The sequence below is a fragment of the Protopterus annectens genome, chromosome 2.part0 (assembly GCF_019279795.1).
Source record: "Protopterus annectens isolate FY-2018-M chromosome 2.part0, PAN1.0, whole genome shotgun sequence".
NCBI classification, from domain to species: Eukaryota; Metazoa; Chordata; order Ceratodontiformes; family Protopteridae; genus Protopterus; species Protopterus annectens.
The window spans coordinates 997,142,369-997,161,624 of record NC_056728.1 but is presented as its reverse complement, the minus strand read 5'-3'; positions in this window follow the sequence as shown (position 1 = coordinate 997,161,624).

Here is a 19,256-nt window from a genome sequence, read left to right as displayed (position 1 = left end):
TAAGTTCTTATGTCTGCTGTGGCTTGGTGGTACTTCATTCAGTCTGGTGAGCCCAAGGTCTGGGGTTTGACACTTACAAAGGTATTTTATTTTGCTGCTGAGCAGTACTAGGGCCTTGTCATACAGAGTGAATAAGGCACTTTTAAACAGTTGTAAGTGGAAAGCAGGAAGTCAGTGTGGACACCAGCTAGGGATGTGCAGGCTGGGTGTAGGGAAGGTCCATAGCTGCACATTTCTTTAACTGCATTAGCAGTACATATGTTTGACATTTGGTGTGACATTTGAAACCTTCCACCCCTGATAGAGGGGTGAGGACAACTACGTATACTGTACTAACAATTATGATTATCAGGCACATGCAGTGCTTGTGAACTGCTATACTGTCATTAGTATGTTAGATGGCTACATCCTTTGATATTTCTGTGTTGTACTCCTACATAAGAGCATGCTTGTGGAAGTAATTCTATAACTATTCACAGAGTGTGTAACAGCAGACAGGCTGATATGCCTGTATGTTTCTGACATTTCCAGGCCTGAGATACTTTCAGGTATATATTTGACCAGCCTCAGGGAAAGGTACATATCAGTGGGATACACCCGTGATATATTTCAGATATTCTGCAGTTGTGACTGTGGGGTATTTTGAGCATATGTATTACTACATCATTTCTGACATGCAAGTAGTGTCTACTGTAACTTATTGACAGTTACCATTACGTGGGATTCCCCACCTTTCTGCCTACTGTTAGTACATTTCACAGGGAGTCAGTGGGGCACAGGTAACATTTGTTTGCAAATCAGGGACATCCCTGTAAATCAGTCACAGTTGGGAGGTCTGGCCTCTTACCTATTCAAGTATGGCGGTGTTTATCCTGCTCTGATACTGTGTGGGGTTTGTAAGGTGCTACTGTAACATTATTACCTACTAGCATGGCTGTTTCTCTTATCACACTCATGTAATGCAATTCCACAAGAATTGCCAGTAAAGATACACATAACAAGCTTTGTGTAATGGCCTTCCTATTTTCCCCTTACATTCACTCATTGTATTTCATGATATATTTCTTTCAGCACCAAGTTCTTGTATATCTGCTGTGGCTCAGTGGTAATTCATGCAGTCTAGTGTTTCCAAGTTCCGGGGTTCGAGACTGACAGGGGTATTTTATTTTGCTGATGAGCAGACTACAGGCCTTGTCATACAGAGTGACTAAGGCTCTTTTAAGCAGTTGTAAGTGGGTTTGCATGAGTTTGCGCGATGCTTAGCTACGCTTATCTATGCTTAGCTAAGTGCACACAAGCTCACAACTGCTGACTACTGCTTAAAAGTGCTTACTCCCGCTAACTCCCGTGCTAATTTGTTTTAAAGAAAAGAAAATGGGGAAATAGGACAGTGGTGAAAAAGGGGGCACAAAGAGGGTAGGACAGTAGGAAAACAAGCTCGGGATGTGCAGGAAGGATGTAGGGAAGGCCCATAGCTGCCCAATTCTTTACCAGCAACAGCTGTGCATATGTTAGAAATTTAGAGTGAGATTTGACACCTTCCACCCCTGAGAGAGGGGTGAGGACAACTAAATATGTTGTACAGCCAGTTGTAATTATCAGTTTACATGTCCAGCAGACATGTATGTGAAATGGGTAGCTATGTATGGGGCGTAATTTTTTTGTGGGAACAGAGTGCCCTTTTTTTATTTTTTTTTCAGGTGAGAGTGGAATGTGAGGTACAAGAAGTAGGTATATTTGGGGAGGTAGGTTGGGGAGGTTAACAGACAAGACAAACAAGATGCATACAGGGGCAGAGTATGACACATGTGGGGGGTAAACACAATTGACGGGGATGGATGTTTGAATATTGCAAGCCCGTGAGCCCACGGATGGCAACAGTGGAACTGAGATCCCCACCCATCGGCAGTTACCACTGCGCCTTCACAGCCCAGGTCGGGGATGTGCTGGGGTCTGGATAGGACAGGCAGGCACACCCGTGAGTTGCGCCACTCTCGCCTCAAGCTGGTGTAGGGGATCAGTCACGGAACGCCTGATCTCACTACGCACCCTATGGATGGCACCCTATGGATGGTGAGTGGAGGCTCTCCTCCAGCCATGCATGCAGAGGGGGGACGAGCCCCATCCCCTGCAGCGCTTCCACCCAAAGGTGGCACAGGGCCACCGGAGGAGGAGGTCCCGGCCTGGGCACTGGTGCCAGGTGCACTCGCCATATGAGGTGGGAGAGGTGGGTCCACTGGAACCCGCCTTCCCTGTTGTCCTATGTTTAGCAGTATTATATGGCATTTTGGGTTAGTAACAAACAACACCATTCAAAATTAGTTGTAACACCATGCATCAGTATTCCCATTAACCAAACACACATGAATTCCGAACATTGAGCAGCAAGCATAACACATGCATATTTAGAACAACAGTGGACATTCCAACAGCATGCAGGGTTCATTGGTGGCAACAGGCCATCAGGTTTGGATATGTGAACAGGGCACATGCATCAATGTACATGCATATATGTATAAACCAACAGGACAAATGTCCATGGGAATTAATTGTGAATACACATACCCAGTTTGGTGTGGAATGGCATCATTTGTGAGAATAGGGTAGGGTGGAGAAATATTACATTAACAACTTAAACTACCTATACGTATACTGCACATTCCTAGTAGATGCAGATATATATCCCCTACATGTATTAGTACAGTTTCCTGTATGTAACCTTAGGAATGTTGGTGATGGGAATGTTACTGCTACATTAATATACATTCCATTTTTATTCATATATGTTCATATCTGGCTGTATTCAGGTAAAGCATCCTGCTACATTTGATTTATATGGGTGTAGACAACTGTGGATGTTCAGCATTTCATACAACCATACTATCTCCATAATGCTAGGGTACAGCAACATATCCAAATTGTGGGATGGACACAGTCCAGGTTCTGTACTTTATTAAAGACATTTCACTCTTTGGTTGTGGCTGTCTCATTCATTTCATTATGTAGTGAATGCAGTATACCTTTATTCCAGACTTACTACAGCTTTCTTGGTAGCTTCAAACTGTCTTTCTCACACTCTCTCACTTATTTTATATTTACATTTCAGGATGGTACTTAATTCTAGGCTTTATTAACATTTATTACTGGGTTACAACAATCCTTTTCAGTTGACTAACTTATTTCATATGGCAGAATTTACAAGGATGTATTCAACACTTGTCTATCCTTTGTTGATTGATTACAACACTCATTTTCAGGCTGAAGCAGTTATATGATATTACAATACAGGTGGAAACTCTATTTGAGACTTGTTTAATCTTTATTACTGGATTGCAATAATATTTTCCAGGCTGCATCACTTATCTAGTCTTACAATACTAGCAGAATCTTTCTTCTAGGCTTATTTGACCTTTATTACTGGGTTACAACACTGAACTCTTTTACAGGCTGTCTCACTTCTATTCTATAACAATACCAGCAGAATAATTATTAACCTGCTTGGTGGCGCAACATTGCCAGCCTATCAGCATAGGCTTGCCGATTCGCGGAACGAACACCTGCAGCTGTAATATAAATGAAGGAATATTGGAACATACCTATCCATACTATAGGCTAGGATAGCATTTCTTACATACTTAATTACATGGATACTTACTCAGTAGTGGGGTGTTGGGCATTTGATGGGCCTCCTGGATCCATCGCTTCAGTTGGTCCTCCTTTCATCGCTTCAGGTCTGCATGGTGGTGACGGACTTGTTCACCAATCCTCGGAATGCCTGTGGCACTGGTGAGATCATGTGCCAACCAGTTCCATGCCTCTGCCTTGTACGCTCCCCATTGAACCTGGCTCTGCATGAGTTGGCCTTCATGATGGTGGACTAGGAGCCAAACCATATATTTTGACTCCTCAATGCCCCACTTTTGTGCTCTAAAGCGATTTCCCTCTCCTGCACCTACCATCCTGACTGCAAATGGGTACCACAATCAGTTATGGTGTGTATTCCCACCTATGGGGCTTATATATGCCGGTTTTCCCGCACTTATCTGTGATTGGCCATTTTGGATATTTCTCTGCTTACAGCAAACCTGCTTTGTCATGGTTATATTTTCATTCATTCCTATATGTATGGTAATACTGTATTTCTAAGTACAACTGTCATGGCTTAGTGGTTCAGTACTTTGACTATGGTGCACAGTATCCCGGGTTCGTTCCTTGTCATTGCTTTTTTATTTTACTACTGTCTAGACAGGCTAGGAGGTGTGTTTGTGTAAAGGTGACTTTGCTACAGCTTGCCCAATGTTGCCTGATGGTAAGCTGGTTGGCACGCTGCGCAGCTCCGCACAAACGACTTACACTGGGTAATACGTTATTTAGCCATAAGCACTCATATTAAGCTGGGTAAAGCGCTGCCCAGCTACGGGCACTCATATTAAGATTGTTAAAGTGCTCTTAGCTACGGGCACTCATATTAAGCTTGTTAAAGTGCTGCTCAGCTACGGGCACTCATATTTAGCTTGTTAAAGCACTGCTCAGCTATGGGCACTCATATTTAGCTTGTTAAAGCGCTGCTCAGCTACGGGCACTCATATTTAGCTTGTTAAAGCGTTGCTAAGCTATGGGCAATTATGATCCTTTTTTTATATATTACATCGGTTTTGTTCACAAATACATGGGCCATTTCATTACATTTTACTTAAATTATAGTTATATATGTCGGGGAATTTTTTCATACTTATTTAAATAAAAAATGGAGAATGATGTTGTGGGGGCTCGAACTGTGACTACCTCTTCTTTGGCCGACGTCTCTACTGCTACGCTATTGCTACTTGGCTTAATTTGCATATGTAGATCTTATATACTTTTCAATGTCTGCTAACTGTGGCTGAGCGAAGGGCATACCCACGCAAACGAGCACAAATGCGGGCAAACATTTTGGAAATTATAAAAAAAAAAGGAAACTGCTATTTTTACATTTTACACATTTTCAGTAGGGTTTAGTCTGTGGGGATGTGTGGTGTTGTGTTTCTTGACATTTCAGCGGACTCGCTCGTGGGTGTTTACTTTCAGGACTCTGACTCTTCTGGGGGCGTGTCCCTTTGCTATACTCGGCAATCGGACACGCCCCTACTTTCCTACACGGACAGTGTTAGACTAGGGTATGATTCAGCATGCCCTCATTAATATGCATGGCATGCTGATGTCATACCGTTCAACTGCAGCCTCCGAGTAAGACATATTAAGTCTTATACGGAGGTTTCGTGAATCCGGCCCGTTGTGTAAAATTTTACTTACTGTGGAGCTTTTCTACCCGGGCCTCCACTGAAAATGGACCTGTGTCCAGTCGGACTATTAACAAATGTAAAATAAAAATAAATAAATAAATAAAATAGTCAACTCCTCCCTGGTTAGATCTGATCACAAACTAATCACCTTGAAAATCCACCCCCCCCCCCCGCAAAGGTAACCTCCATTAAGAACTTCTCCAAAGCTAACTTTGGGCTCCTAAAAACAGAGGTGGCTAACCTTGGCACCCTTTCAAATGGAGAACAGTTGCATGACTACTGAATCATACACCGATGCACTGTACAAAAATGTGCACAAATGCATAGATCTTGCCATACCCAATAGAACCAAGATGCTCTCCTCCAAATAAATGAAGCCAATCTGGTGGTCCCCTGCCACAAACAAACTCTACAACAGAAGGAGGAAACTGATGCAGAATAAGGTGAAGTTCCAAGACTGGAAAAACTCCCTTATCAGCCTCAACAAAAAGTTGAGATCCCTCATCAAATCTTCTAAAGCTAGCTATGAAAACAGTATTACAGCAGATAGTCAAGACAACCACAAAGCCTTCTATAGTTATGTAAAGAATCTCCATGGCAATACCCAGATTTGCTTTCAGCTACTGCACAATGGTACCTCCTATACTGAGCCAACAGATATTGCCAATATACTGGCTGACAGACTCAGTGCCAACTTTATCCCCCCCCAAAGGACCAATCACAATACCAGTAGATTGCCAGGCACCCAGTATTACTGCTGCACAGGTTAAAACAGCACTGTCCAAAGCCAAGAATGCAGTTTCTATGGGACCTAACAATATCCCTGACTGTGTTCTACATGAACTACAGAGTGAACTGGCACCTCACCTGTGTGCCTTGTTCAATCACAGCCTCACCTTAGGCTTTGTCCCTACCAAATGGCGCACTGCTACAGTCATCCCTCTCCACAAAGGAGGAGTGACTACAGACCCTGGGAACTATTGCCCCATTAGCCTGACAAGTCTAATATGCAAAGCTATGGAACACATCATTGTGGACCTAATAAACAAGGATATAGGAATCTCCAAACTCTGGATCCCACACAGTTTGGTTATGTGAAGGGTAGATCATGCCTGCTCAACTTGGTTGACTTCTTTGAGTCAGTCACCAGAGCTGTGGATGAAGGCAAGTTGGTTCATACAGCTTACCTTGATCTGGCCATGGCCTTTGATACCATTCCCCACTCAGGAATCATAGAAAAACTCCCTAAACTAGGCATCAACCCCTATATCACTAGGTGGGTTGTGAAGTGGTTCACAGATTGACTCCAAGTGAGACTGCTGACCAGTCACGAGTAGAGTCCCACAGGGTTCGGTCCTGGGTCCTCTCCTGTTTGGTATCTACTTCTCTGAAGCCCAGGCCAACATGAAGGGACTCTGGCTGACAAAGTTCGTGGATGATTTCAAGTTGGGAGCTATTATTAACTCCCTTAGTGATGTTGACATCCTACAGAAAGGCCTCACTGAGACCAACGACTGGTGTCAGAACCATGGCCTTAAGCGCAATGCCAAAAATTATGTCATCATCCCCTTTAGGAAAAACCCAGTTCCCATGAATTACCACATCGATGGAAGTCCACTGAACACAGAAGGGGTTATAAGAGATCTGTGAACACAGGTTGAAAGCAACCTCTCTTTTGACAACCACATTGCCACTGTGGTCATAAAGTCCTTCTATGTGGCACATCTCATTACTAAGGGTTTTGCATCCAGGAAGAAAAAGGTCATTGTCTCCCTCTACTCTTCACTCATTAGGCCAATCATCGCGTACAAAGCCCCATTTGGCATGTACATCACTAGACACCTGCAACAACTGGAGAGGCTGCAAAAATACCTCACAAAGAGGATCATAGGCCTTAAACACTTGTCCTACATGGACAGACTCAAAAAACTACAACTATTCTCTGTCTCATATCGCCTACTTAGAGGCAATCTCTTCTTGACTTACAAAGCCATGTCTGACCCAGCTCTATTAGAAATGCTACATCTAAAGAAATCCCAATCCCTCTGCACCACATACTCCAGAGACCTCAACCTCATTATCACAATCAACAGAATGTGCTGGAGGGACAGGTTCATAACCCAGAGACTGCCCATGCTATGGAATATATTTCCCATACATGTCAAACAGAGCACTTCACTAACCCTCTTCAAGAGCAATCTTGATGAGTGGATGGGAAATAGAAAATTCACCCCGGGGATCACTCCAGTGGGTCTACTCGACAGAGGCACTGGGAACTAAGGTTGGGTGGCATGATGCCAGGGTAATCCTATGGGCTAGGCTTGTAAAAGCTCCAGGGCCATTAGCCTAGTACACACCTATGAACCTTTGAACATTTTACCCCTTAAGGCTGGAATTACATGGAAACTGGCTGGAATTGTTCAAATATATATATATATATATATATATATATATATATATATATATATATATATATATATATACATAATGTGTGTGTGTGTGTGTGTGTGTGTGTGTGTGTGTGTGTGTTTGTGTGTGTGTGTGTGTGTATAAATATAACAATATATTACACACAGCACACACACTCACAGGCACATAAACGTACATGCAGTCTAATGAATAGATACATAAACAGAAATGTAGCTAGATTCTCCCATGACACTTTTTTGCTGTTATGCACCCAAAGGTTTTGTCCTTCATTTATATTTTTCTGTTGTTGAGATTACACAGCAGCTGAGTTTGAATCAGGTCATCTGACTCAGTTGTAGAAAATGACTGCGATAATATTTGAGACTGAACTTGCTCAGTCAGTTCTGCTTGTTTATGAAAATGACTGAAGAAAAATTGCAGCTACAAGTACAGCAATAATCATTTTAGAGTTTGAGGCATGGAAACCTTGGGTCTAACTTGCCTATTCCATATTTATCAGGCCATAAGATTCTTGTTATCTAGAACATTCTTAGAATTGCAGACTTACATACCTTTGTATAATGAAACCTCAGATACTTCCTGTTCCACTTATTACCCAGCTGCAAAAACGTTACTCTTTCCCAACCCGTGCCGCAGGAGAAAAACATGCCAACATTAGTGTTTCTTTGATACGTTCTTCCACCCTAAAGAATTAAGCTATTTCATCAGTGTTTTCCCCACTTTAAGCCTCGTTTGATAACTATTTTTATATTTTTAGTCCAAAAAGAGGATTTTCAGAAAACTAAATTTGTTTCTAGCATCTGCTTTTGAATGTTCAACATTACATAGCCTTGTCTGAATAACGTATTTTGAAACACTGTTCAGGTATGGATCACACATTATTTTCTGCCACTTTTGTATCTTAGATTTAGTAACAGTAATTAACTTCATCCCAGCTAAAATGTAGAATCAAAATTGGGGTGGTCATTTTTTTGTGAATGAAACACAAATACAGAATCTGATTAAATATTTCTTATTTAATAGTATTTGGTAATGCACGGCTACAAGTGTAGCTGGCTCAACCAACACCCTGTGCCAGTACCATGAGCATCCACCCCCAACCTGCTGTTCAAATGAAGAACAACAAAACATTAATCTATTAATCCAATTGTGACATTGTAGCAACTGATTTGTTACAGATCCACGACCACCCACCTTCCAGCTCTTCTACCAATCAGGTGGCCAGATGCACTACATGTACCCCCCCCCCCCCTCCTGCCAGCTATTCAGGTCCCATATGCCTCTGCCCCTCTGCCATTTAATAAAGAAAAAAGAAAAGAAAGATGTCTTCTTATTATTGTTACAGTTTATGTCCTGCCCCTATGGAAAGCTAGGTACTCATCTTTAATTAAAAAAAACAAACATAACAAACGAAAAAGAATAAATTTCTTCTTTTTTTTGTTTTACTTTTAAACTTTAGCAAACTGCAGTTGCTCCATTTTAGACCACACATGGAGCACTGCAGTGCTCACATTTGACTACAAATGCAATACTGGCTTTTAAAAGCCACTATTGCATTAGAGATTTGGATCAGCTGTTCACCCCCCACACTTTGCACCCAGGGCAGTTGCCCCTCTCACTCCATCCTAGTTACATTACTGGTACAGCTAATAATGATATCTTAAGAGAATGGGACAGCTTTGGAGAATATTGATTAAGGTACGCTATGAATGGGAGCTGATTTCTGTAACATCTTTATTAAATCATAATTGAAATTGCATGGCTACTTATATATTTACAGAAAGGAAAACAATCCTTAGTGATATTTTTCATTCTTTTCATGCAGTATACATAAATACTTTCTTTTTAATAATTATCACTGTATTTTTTTAACTATCACTAGTCTTGCCCATGCAGGACCTCCACCCTTCCTGACTGACTCGATTTTCCACCATTCTGTCAGCCTACCACCGCACATTAACCTGTAGCCATTCTCCCTGTTTTAAAGGAAAGGGGTCTACCTTATTAACACCCTCATCTCTGATGGCTGGGTGTCAGGAGATGGCAGGATATTTATTTACATTTTATTTGTATTTTTGATTGGGAAAGTCAGACTGGACAGAGCCCATTTTTAGTGGAGGCAGGGGAGAAACGTTACATCACAGTATATTTTATACTAACAAGTGAAATTCAGACAGTTGTCAGAAAAACAACAGTTAGATTTCTCATGAAAAACAAACATAATTACAAGACAGGTATATACAGTAAAGTATTTACATCAACATTTATAAGTTTATACAATTCTTCTGACTCTAAAATCTTGCGGGAAGTAAATGGATTGACACTGCTGAAGGACAACATTTTTCTAAAGAAGTTTAGTGTTCTTACATTTCAGTAAAGAAAGGTCTGCAAAGAGTTCAAGATATGTAATAAAATAAGTTATAAAATTGTTTAGGAGGGAAGGGGAGGTATTATTGTAGGATAGTGGTAATGGCATTTGATTGAGAGAGCACAGTATAGGATTAATTCTATTTAGGCTGCCTGCCCCAAATTGGTGTATCTAGAAAATTTATAACTTAGGTATGCAGGGGATGCATGACAGGGTTAGAGCAGTGGAAGGAGTTGTCAGAAAAAGGGACAGATGAGAAGTGTTGTTTGGGGGGTGAAAAGGGATGTATTAATTCAAGTTAAGGAGAGAACCTTGTTAGGGGTGAAATGATTCAACCAGATGAGGGCAAAAAGCTACTGATAATCAATAAGAAGTCTATACTTTCTCTAAAGGTCTCAACCTGGTGATGAACATGAGCAGGGCCAGAACTGGGTAAAGTATTGTTTGAGCTGGACTTTTATAGATTGGGAGTTTGTTAGTCATGTTTACTTGTGTAGGGATGGTGTTACAGAGTTTGACGATGTAACAGGAGTATAGTGAGTTCCCTGATGAATTATTTGCTTTAGTAGTGCTTAGTAAAAATTTTATCACTAGAACAGAGGTCCCTTGTGGGAGTGTAGGGCAATAATATATTTTTTAATACAGGCCATTGTTCAGGAAACTATATCAATTTGTATGCCTAGCTCAGAGTATGTTATATAGTTGTTAAGCTAGATCTAGTCAGTGTAGCTGTTTTAAGGCTTGGCAGTGGTAAGTTTGGTGTACAGCGTTGGTGGCAAATTTAGCTACTTTGTTGTAACAGAAGGCTAGTTTGGATTTTAGTGTAGAAAGTAGGTTTGTAAGGATAGGTGAGGTATATAAGAGGGTGGGAAGAAAGTAGGATGAGGGTAGGATTTTCTTGCTTGGTCTGTAAAGTACTACTTTGCCCTGTAAAGGGAGTCAGGTTTCTGTTGGATCTTTTTAATTGCTTGAAGAATATGTTGATCGGATTTAAGATGGTCATCCATTACAGTGCCCAGTAATTTAGTCTGTGGTACTACCTCGATTTTAGTATTATTTGCAGATGTAACCAAGAAAGATTGTTTTTGATGGAGATAATGTTTTGGGGCGAAGAGCATCAGTTTTATTTTATTTGGATTAAGGTAAGTCTGGATTAAGGTAGTCTGGATATTGTGGGGACTGTATATATTAAATTTGAATTGTCTTTGTATTGTACTATATGTGCTTGGTGTATGGTAGTGTGAAGCTTGATTATAAAATATTAAAAAGAAGGGGTCCTAGTATAGAGCCCTGAGAGATACCTATGGTAACTTGAAGAGAGGAAGGCAGCTCCTGTTGCCAATAGACTACTTGTTGCTTTCCAGATAGATAACTAAGGAACTATTTAAGGGAGGATTGACAGAGATTTATAGAAGAGAGTTCAGCAAGTAAATGTTGGTGGGATAAAGTATTGAAAGCTTTGGACAAGTCTAGGAACACAGGTGATACTAGGTTACCATTGTTTCTGTGCTGGTTTATAGTGTTGTTTAAGTGAAAGAGGGTGGTGGTTGTGCCATGGTGTGGTCTGAAACCATACTGTGTTTTAGAGATAAGATTATTTGAATTTGGGTGATGTAGAACACATTTTCAAGTATTTTTGACAGGAGGGAGAGGATTGCAATGGGCCTGTAGTTATTAAACTCAGTAGATGTGCCACCTTTGTGTAAAGGTGTAATAAAGGACTTTTTTCCAGATAGAGGGAACAGGAACATATTTTTGATACAGATGTAATTATCAATATAAAGACTGGAAAAGCAATTGCATCTGCAGCCATTTTAAGCAGTTTGAGGGGAGTTGGTCAGCATGTGGGGTGGATGATTTTGCTTATGAAGGAGTTTTTTTAATGATGGAGGTAGGATCTGGGCTGAAGTGAAATACCTGAGGATATTTAACAGATGCTGTAGGTAATGAGAGGGTAGTGGAAGTATTAATGTTTGTGAGGGACAATACTGTAAAAAACAGTTGTTAAACAGTGTGGCAATAGAATCAATGGTATTGTTGAATCTAGGGGTGGGGGTGGTAATTTGGCCTGGATGTAAAAGTTTATTTCTGGATGTCCAGAAGTGTTTTGGAATGTTTGGATGTATTTTGGAGAATTATGGGTGGGAGCTCAGATTTTGTAGCATTGTCCTTTACTCCCTCCCTGTTGTTTGGAAGCCATTGTGCAATGCCTGTTATAATATGGCTACCCAGGTGTACACCTCTACACACCTGTGCTTCAAGGTGAGCACATGTGCACACTTTGACAGAATGGCATGTTATTTCTTGGAGTTGTAATGACTGTCTTTCTGCCAGGTAGAGCAGCTGTGGTCGGACATTGTCCTCAGTGTACTGGCCACTGAATGATATATCTTCCCAGCTGCTTCAAGTTAACTTCTGGAACCAATATCTGAACATGGATCATATAGGCTGTATAGAGCTTGATCATTCCATGCTACAGAGCCAGCTAAATAATTTTTGAGTTCATTTCTCATATATCACATTAAATCATATTGTCTGAAGAAATGACTCAAAGTAGACAGAATTTAATATTTTACATTATTTTCTTAAATGGATCTTTTGTACAAGCACTGTGTCTTATCAAATGGTAACTATGCCACTTGACATCCTGGTAAGCTTGGAATAGAAAAAGATATATAGAATCATTCAAGATGTGGGAATGAATTACTCATGGGAGGCTCAAAGATGGATGGTTCACACTTTTGCTTAATTGGAATGATTAGATACAATAAATGAGTACAATGTTCCAGTATGTCTGTGTGTGTGTGTGTGTGTGTGTGTGTGTGTGTGTGTGTGTGTGTGTGTGTGTGTGTGTGTGTGCACGCACGTTTGTGTGCATATGACTGTATGTATTTGCTGAATGTTGGGGGAGGTATGTATGACATTACATATGCATAGACATATAGATATAGATATACATATACAGGAACATATACATATGGTTCATAGGATATGGTAATCCTTGGGGGAAGCATGACAGCACACCATTGTGTCACAAGCTAATGGATGGATATGTTTACGCCTTGGAGAAAATCAATGACAGATCTGTGCTGTGCTGAGGAATTTTTGATGAGGATAAGCAAGTTAAATGACGAAGACAGCAAACCTGATGAGAAAGAGGCATCACGTCAGCTTTAGGTTATGATTAGATAAAGTAGCAAGCCAGAGTGTTGTGTTGTGTAACTGTGCTGCATAGGGGTGGGGGCTGTTTGTGGTTGAATGTAACTTGCCCTCTGGTTGTTTGTTCAGTTAACCTTAGTCCTTTTCAGGACTAATGTGCATTTGTGTGAAATAAATTTGAATATTGTTTCAATGACTATCTATTTTTATCACTACTTGACATCTGAAGTATGTGCAGTTAACAACAGGGCTATAATTACTGGGTACTGGGGCTGTGTCTGGATGGGGTCTATATTATAACATCACAGTTCTCGAACATCAAGTGTTATAATATCGAACCCATAATGTCGAATGCTGAAAACAGCGAAGGTGCAGGACATCGAATTCTTTCCCAGGGAAAGAATTTGGTGGGCCGTTGCTGTGGCTTCACTGTTTTCAGCATTTGATATGTTGGAGCATTATGGGTCGGGTTCAGGTAAGTGTGCAATTGTGTGTAGGTTAGGGTTAGGGGGTGGGATAGGTGAGTTCGGGTTAGGGAGCGGGTCAGATAAGTGTGCAGTTGTGTGGACGTTAGTGTTAGGGTGCGGGTTTAGGTAAGTGGCGATTGTGTGTAGGTTAGGGTTAGGGGGTGGGTTAGGTGAGCTAGAGTTAGGGCACGGGTCAGGTAAGTGTGCGATTGTGCGTAGGTTAGGGTTAGGGGCCGGGTTTGGTGAGTTAGGGTTAGGGTTAGGTGAGGTGAGCATGCGATAGTGACGGACTTTAGGGTTAGGGTTGGGTTAAGGTAAGTGGATGGCTAGTACTGTATGTAAAGTTTAGTTTAGGTGTAGGATTTTAAGTGTATGTGTGAGGATGGCTGTTTTTTGTGTGTGCTTGTGCTGTGTGTATGTTTCTCGGAATAGCAAATGTTTTCCCTGGGAACAAATTTGCTATTCTGACTGTTCAATGTTTTCACACTTCAGTGTTTAGGGTTCGATATAATAACATTCGATGTTAGAGAACTTCGATGTTATGATATAGACCCCTCTGGATGAGATTGCTTTGCAAGACTAATGTGCATTTCTGTAAAGTGAACTGGAATATTTTATACTAGCTATTTTTTATCAGTCAGATATATGAGGTATATACAGTCAAGTGGTTGTAACTGATGGGTATGGACATTGATGAATTATAATGACAACAGTTTGAATGATCTTAATCAGGAAGGTGAATACAAAACAACAGCATGAGAATTTATGTGTGGCCCAAGAAAGTGTGTATGGGGGGCCCATGGTTTGAAATCTGCCCAGGACTCAAGCTGCACTTAATCTCTATTATAATCTGCCACTGGCTAAAGGATGTCCATAAACAAGCACACATGATAATATAATCTCAGTCTGTAAACTATCAAATTGTTCTTCTTTGTATGAAGGTTCAGTACTAAAAGCACAGAAAGTTTTTTATATGTATTCATTATTATCCAGGGTGCTAAATGTCATTGCTACAGCACTGGTTTTTGTTTTCTTACATATTCAGTTCATTCTATTTGATTTGCCTTTGCTGCCCATATCAACTCTCTCAGCTTTGCACCCGCTAACCTTCTTTAAAGCTATACAATTATGTTTGTGCATGCAAGCATTTCACAGTGCTAGTCAATATACCTGACAACATGTTGCTGCTGTTAGGTGGTATTGATAAAAAAAAAATGGCTGCAACTACATCACTCACAACAAGAAAACAAATGCTATCCTTTTGCAATTGGTTAACCAAAATAAATAAAAAAAAACTAATAGAATCACCAGACAGACTTTGAATAATGATACTATTTGGGAAAGTTTTTTATAAGGTAATGTGAAGTTTGGGGTTAGTTACTATTAAGATACATGAATAAGGATGAACAGGAACCTTGCACACGCACGTGTATTCTGATGTCTGATAATAAATATGACTTGGTTTACGAGTAAAATTATAACAGATTTATGAGCTACACTTAAGCCTTATAAAACCTGTGGTAGCTAAACTACTCAACAGAGCAACTGATCCAAAACAAAAAGGGGGAACTTTATATTTAATCCATTTTCCCCAGTGTAGCTCTTTCAAGTCTGTGCTCTAACTTCCAGTGGGGATGGCGTAAGCCATTTAAAAAGTGAAGTTATACCTCACAGGTCAAACAAAAGTTAATATCCAAGATCTGTAAGTATTACCAAGAGTCTGTAAATAGTAAACTATACAGCACAAAGTAATCTTTGCAATGGTTGCATTCATTCAATTCTTGGCCTAAAACAGGATTTTATAAGTCACAATAAACACAACTCCCCCACCTAGACTCTTAACCCAACTATACTACCGCCACTACTAACCACAGTCAGAAATAGCTAGTTGTTTTTAAATACTTTAACATCTTGTCTGACAACTTTGTTACTAATATTATAAATGACAAGAAACTATCTTAACTTGCAACATTTACTGTATATACTGTTGATAATCAATACTATTGCTGCAAATTTGTCTCTCTGTTTATCATGTACATGATGTGGAGCTTTTCTCCCCGGGCATCTGCTGAAAACGGACCTGTGTCCAGTTGGAATTTCCCAGTAAACAAATGTAAATAAATAATAATATATAAATAATACAATGTAATGCTCTATAAACAGCTTGCAATATGTCAGTAACAATTCAAACTAAATACACAGACAGTGGTCAAATATGAATACAGTTGCGTTCACCGTCATAAGTTTTAAGGTGAATTCAGAGTTTATGTAGCATGGTTTTGAAATTATTAATGCATATAAGAAGAGACAATATTTGACACCTAGAGGTGTCAGTTGGCTGCAACGGGAGAAATGCCTGGAGGCAACACTAGGCTTTAATGAGATAAGAAGAATGCTAATATTAAAAGCATAGTGGAACAGGCACACAGCAAGGAACAAAACAAAAAGTTGGGAATGTTCTAATGTGAATTCTGCAAGCAATGTAGCATTATAAAGAAATGCCAAAGAGTATTTGTTTCAGGCTATAATAAGTAAATTGTTATCAGCGGTCATTAGGATTATAATTCTAAGGGTGTGGTATATTTCGCCCAGTGTTTAACCTGTACTGCATCTTATGTGAGTAAAATTGAGACATTTAAGCAGAAGGATATATGAACATTTCTAATGCATTAGATATCAGGATGTGATCATTTAGTAAACATAGTAGTGTATGTGATAATTTAACCTTTTTTTTTATATTTTGGGCCACGTGCCTCCTTCAATCAGGGGAGTCTGATGGGAAAACCAATTAGAATATCATGAACTTTTGAGGCAGTTAAGGCTGAGGAGTCTAGTTCATGTTGTCGTAAGTTAATATATTTAAGTAGGGGTGTGTGGGGGGCGTTAGTTAATTTTTTGTAGTGATTTATTTATTTTTTTTACGTTATTCGAAGTTTTACTACTTCGATCAATAAAGTTTGACATTTATTGATTCGATGTAGTAAAATTTTGATAATGTGATATAGAAGCAAGGCTGAATGCTTGGTTAGATCCTGGACTGAATGATGAAGTTTCTGTAAATAAGAGTATTAAAAATGAGGGCAGCTAAACTATGAATTTAAGCATCTATAAAATACATAATCATTTTGGAATTTTTTATTAATATTTCTTAAAGATTATGATAGTAAACAAATAGTTGTTATAATGTTTTTAATGCTGTATGTGTTTTTAAATGTTTGAATGAGGTTAAGAATCGTGAGTGATTTTAGTATTTATTGGGAAGATGACAGGTAAAGTACTGTTGTGATGATATCTGTATATTTATAGGAACAAAGTATTTAACCAGTTACTAACATTTTTGCCTTTCTTGCAGTTTTTTGTAGGTTTTTAGTAAGCTAACGACAACTACAGTCTTTACAAGCCTAGCCATGCCACCCAACCCAGTTTTGTCCCTGAGTTTCTTGGATGCATATATGGTAGGGTATGTTAGTAAGGAGCTAGCTAAGGCTTATGGGGAGGAGTATCTTAGCTGGGGATTAATTTACTTACTGTTGACCTCTGTCCATCAGACATGTGGGGCTGGACCAGGGTTAATTTGTGATTTCCCATCCAGTGATCAAGCTTTCATTTGAATACGGTCAGGGTTGAACTCTGCTTCATAGGCTCATATGTTCATAGGTGGTTATTGACCCAAAGGTCTTTATAAGCCTAGCCGTGTATACCCAATATAATACTAGAGAAACCCATTATAAAGGATCTTGTCTAAACTTGAGATCTTAGCAATGACTGCCCATATCAAGGAGGGTCATAAGTGAAATCCCCAGTAGGAATTTATGATTTTCTATCCAGTCTTCCAGGCTATGGTTAAACAAGGTCATAGAGGGGCTTTGTTTGATGTGAACTGGTAGCCTATTCCAGATTAGTGGCAAACTCTGAGATACATTTCTGTCTCTCCAGCAGGCCCTATTTATGTTGCAGGCCAGGTTAAGGTCCCTGGGGCAGGTGACCCTTGTCCCATTTGACTTGCAGATGTGCAGCATTTCCATTAGGTTTGGATCCGAGATTGCTCTGTAGGCCAGGCACAAGTCTCCTGTAAGTAGTGTACATGCTACTGAGTACAGTGACAGTGACAGTGACGACAGTCTGTCAATGTATGACATGTGCTGGACACCCTGAATTTTCTTGGTTAGAAATCTCTGAGGTCTCTCTAGTTGCTGCAGGTGCTGGGTGGGTACATACCAAAAGGAGCATTGTATTCAATTATTGACCTGATGAGGGTTGACTACAGGGAGAGTTACGACCTCTTTCACTCTGAGGGAATGCCTTTGCTAATGAGGTGTGCAGTGTAGAATACCTTCCTTACCACAGCAGACATATGGTGGTCAAACTTTAGGCTACAGTCAATGTGCGTTCCCAAATCTCTCACTACTGAGTTGTTACTTAGGGTATTATTATTTATATGATAGTCTGCAGGGTATCATTTTTACCTAAGGGGATGATAATGCATTTTTTAGCACTGAGTCTGAGTCCATGGCTTTGGCACCAATCATTGGTTTGTGTAAGCCCCACTTGAAGTATGTTGACATTGTTTGGGGATTCAGTGTTTGCACCTAATTTGTAGTCTTCAGCAAACTTAGTCAGCCACAGCCCCTCTGTTTTGCCCTGAACTTCTGAGAAGTATATTCCAAGCAATAGTGGGGCCCAGCACTGACCCCTGTGGAACCCCACTGGTGACAAGTTTGATGGTTGAGGTAAAGTCCCCAACTTTGACTGAGTGTGATCGGTCAGTGAGCCAGTTAGCAAACCATCTGATGACATAAGGGTTGATATTCAACTGGGAAAGTTTATCAATGATGCCCGAATGCCTGATTGCGTCAAAGGCCTTGGCTAAGTCAAGATAGACTGTATGCATAGATTTGCTTTTGTCTGTAGCTCTGGTGATGTTTTTCAAGAAGTCCACCAGGTTTAACAGTCATGACCTGCCTTTGACAAAATCAAACTGTATCATATCAAGGGTTTGGAGATCACATATTCTTATTGATAAGGTCCATGATGATTCATTCCATAGCCTTACAGATAAGATTATGGGTCTATAGTTCCCAGGGTCTGTTGCTATACTCCCTTTATGAAGGGGAATGACAGTTGCTATTTTCCATTCTCATGGGACAAAGCTAGTACTCAGTCATGGTTGAAAAGAGTACCTAATGGAGTTGCTAACTCATGTTTTTTAAACACAACCTGGGATGCCATCCGGTCACATAGAGGCTGTGTTTTTGGCCTTGGAGAGAGTATTAATAACTTGCCCTTTGGAGATGCAACATGGGGGAGATGCAGAGGCAGTGCTTTGTGGAATGTTTGGAGGGGACACGGTGTTGAAATTTTCGGGTCTCTATTATAATCTCGAAGGTTTAAAACTTCGAATCACTAAAGATAGAAGTTTAGTGATCAAAGTCTTAAATCATCGAAACAAAAAAAAAAATACTAAATTAAAAAAAAGCCCCCCTGCACCCCCACACCCCCCCTACTTAAATATACCAACTCCGAGAATGCACTACATTGAAGTAAATGAAA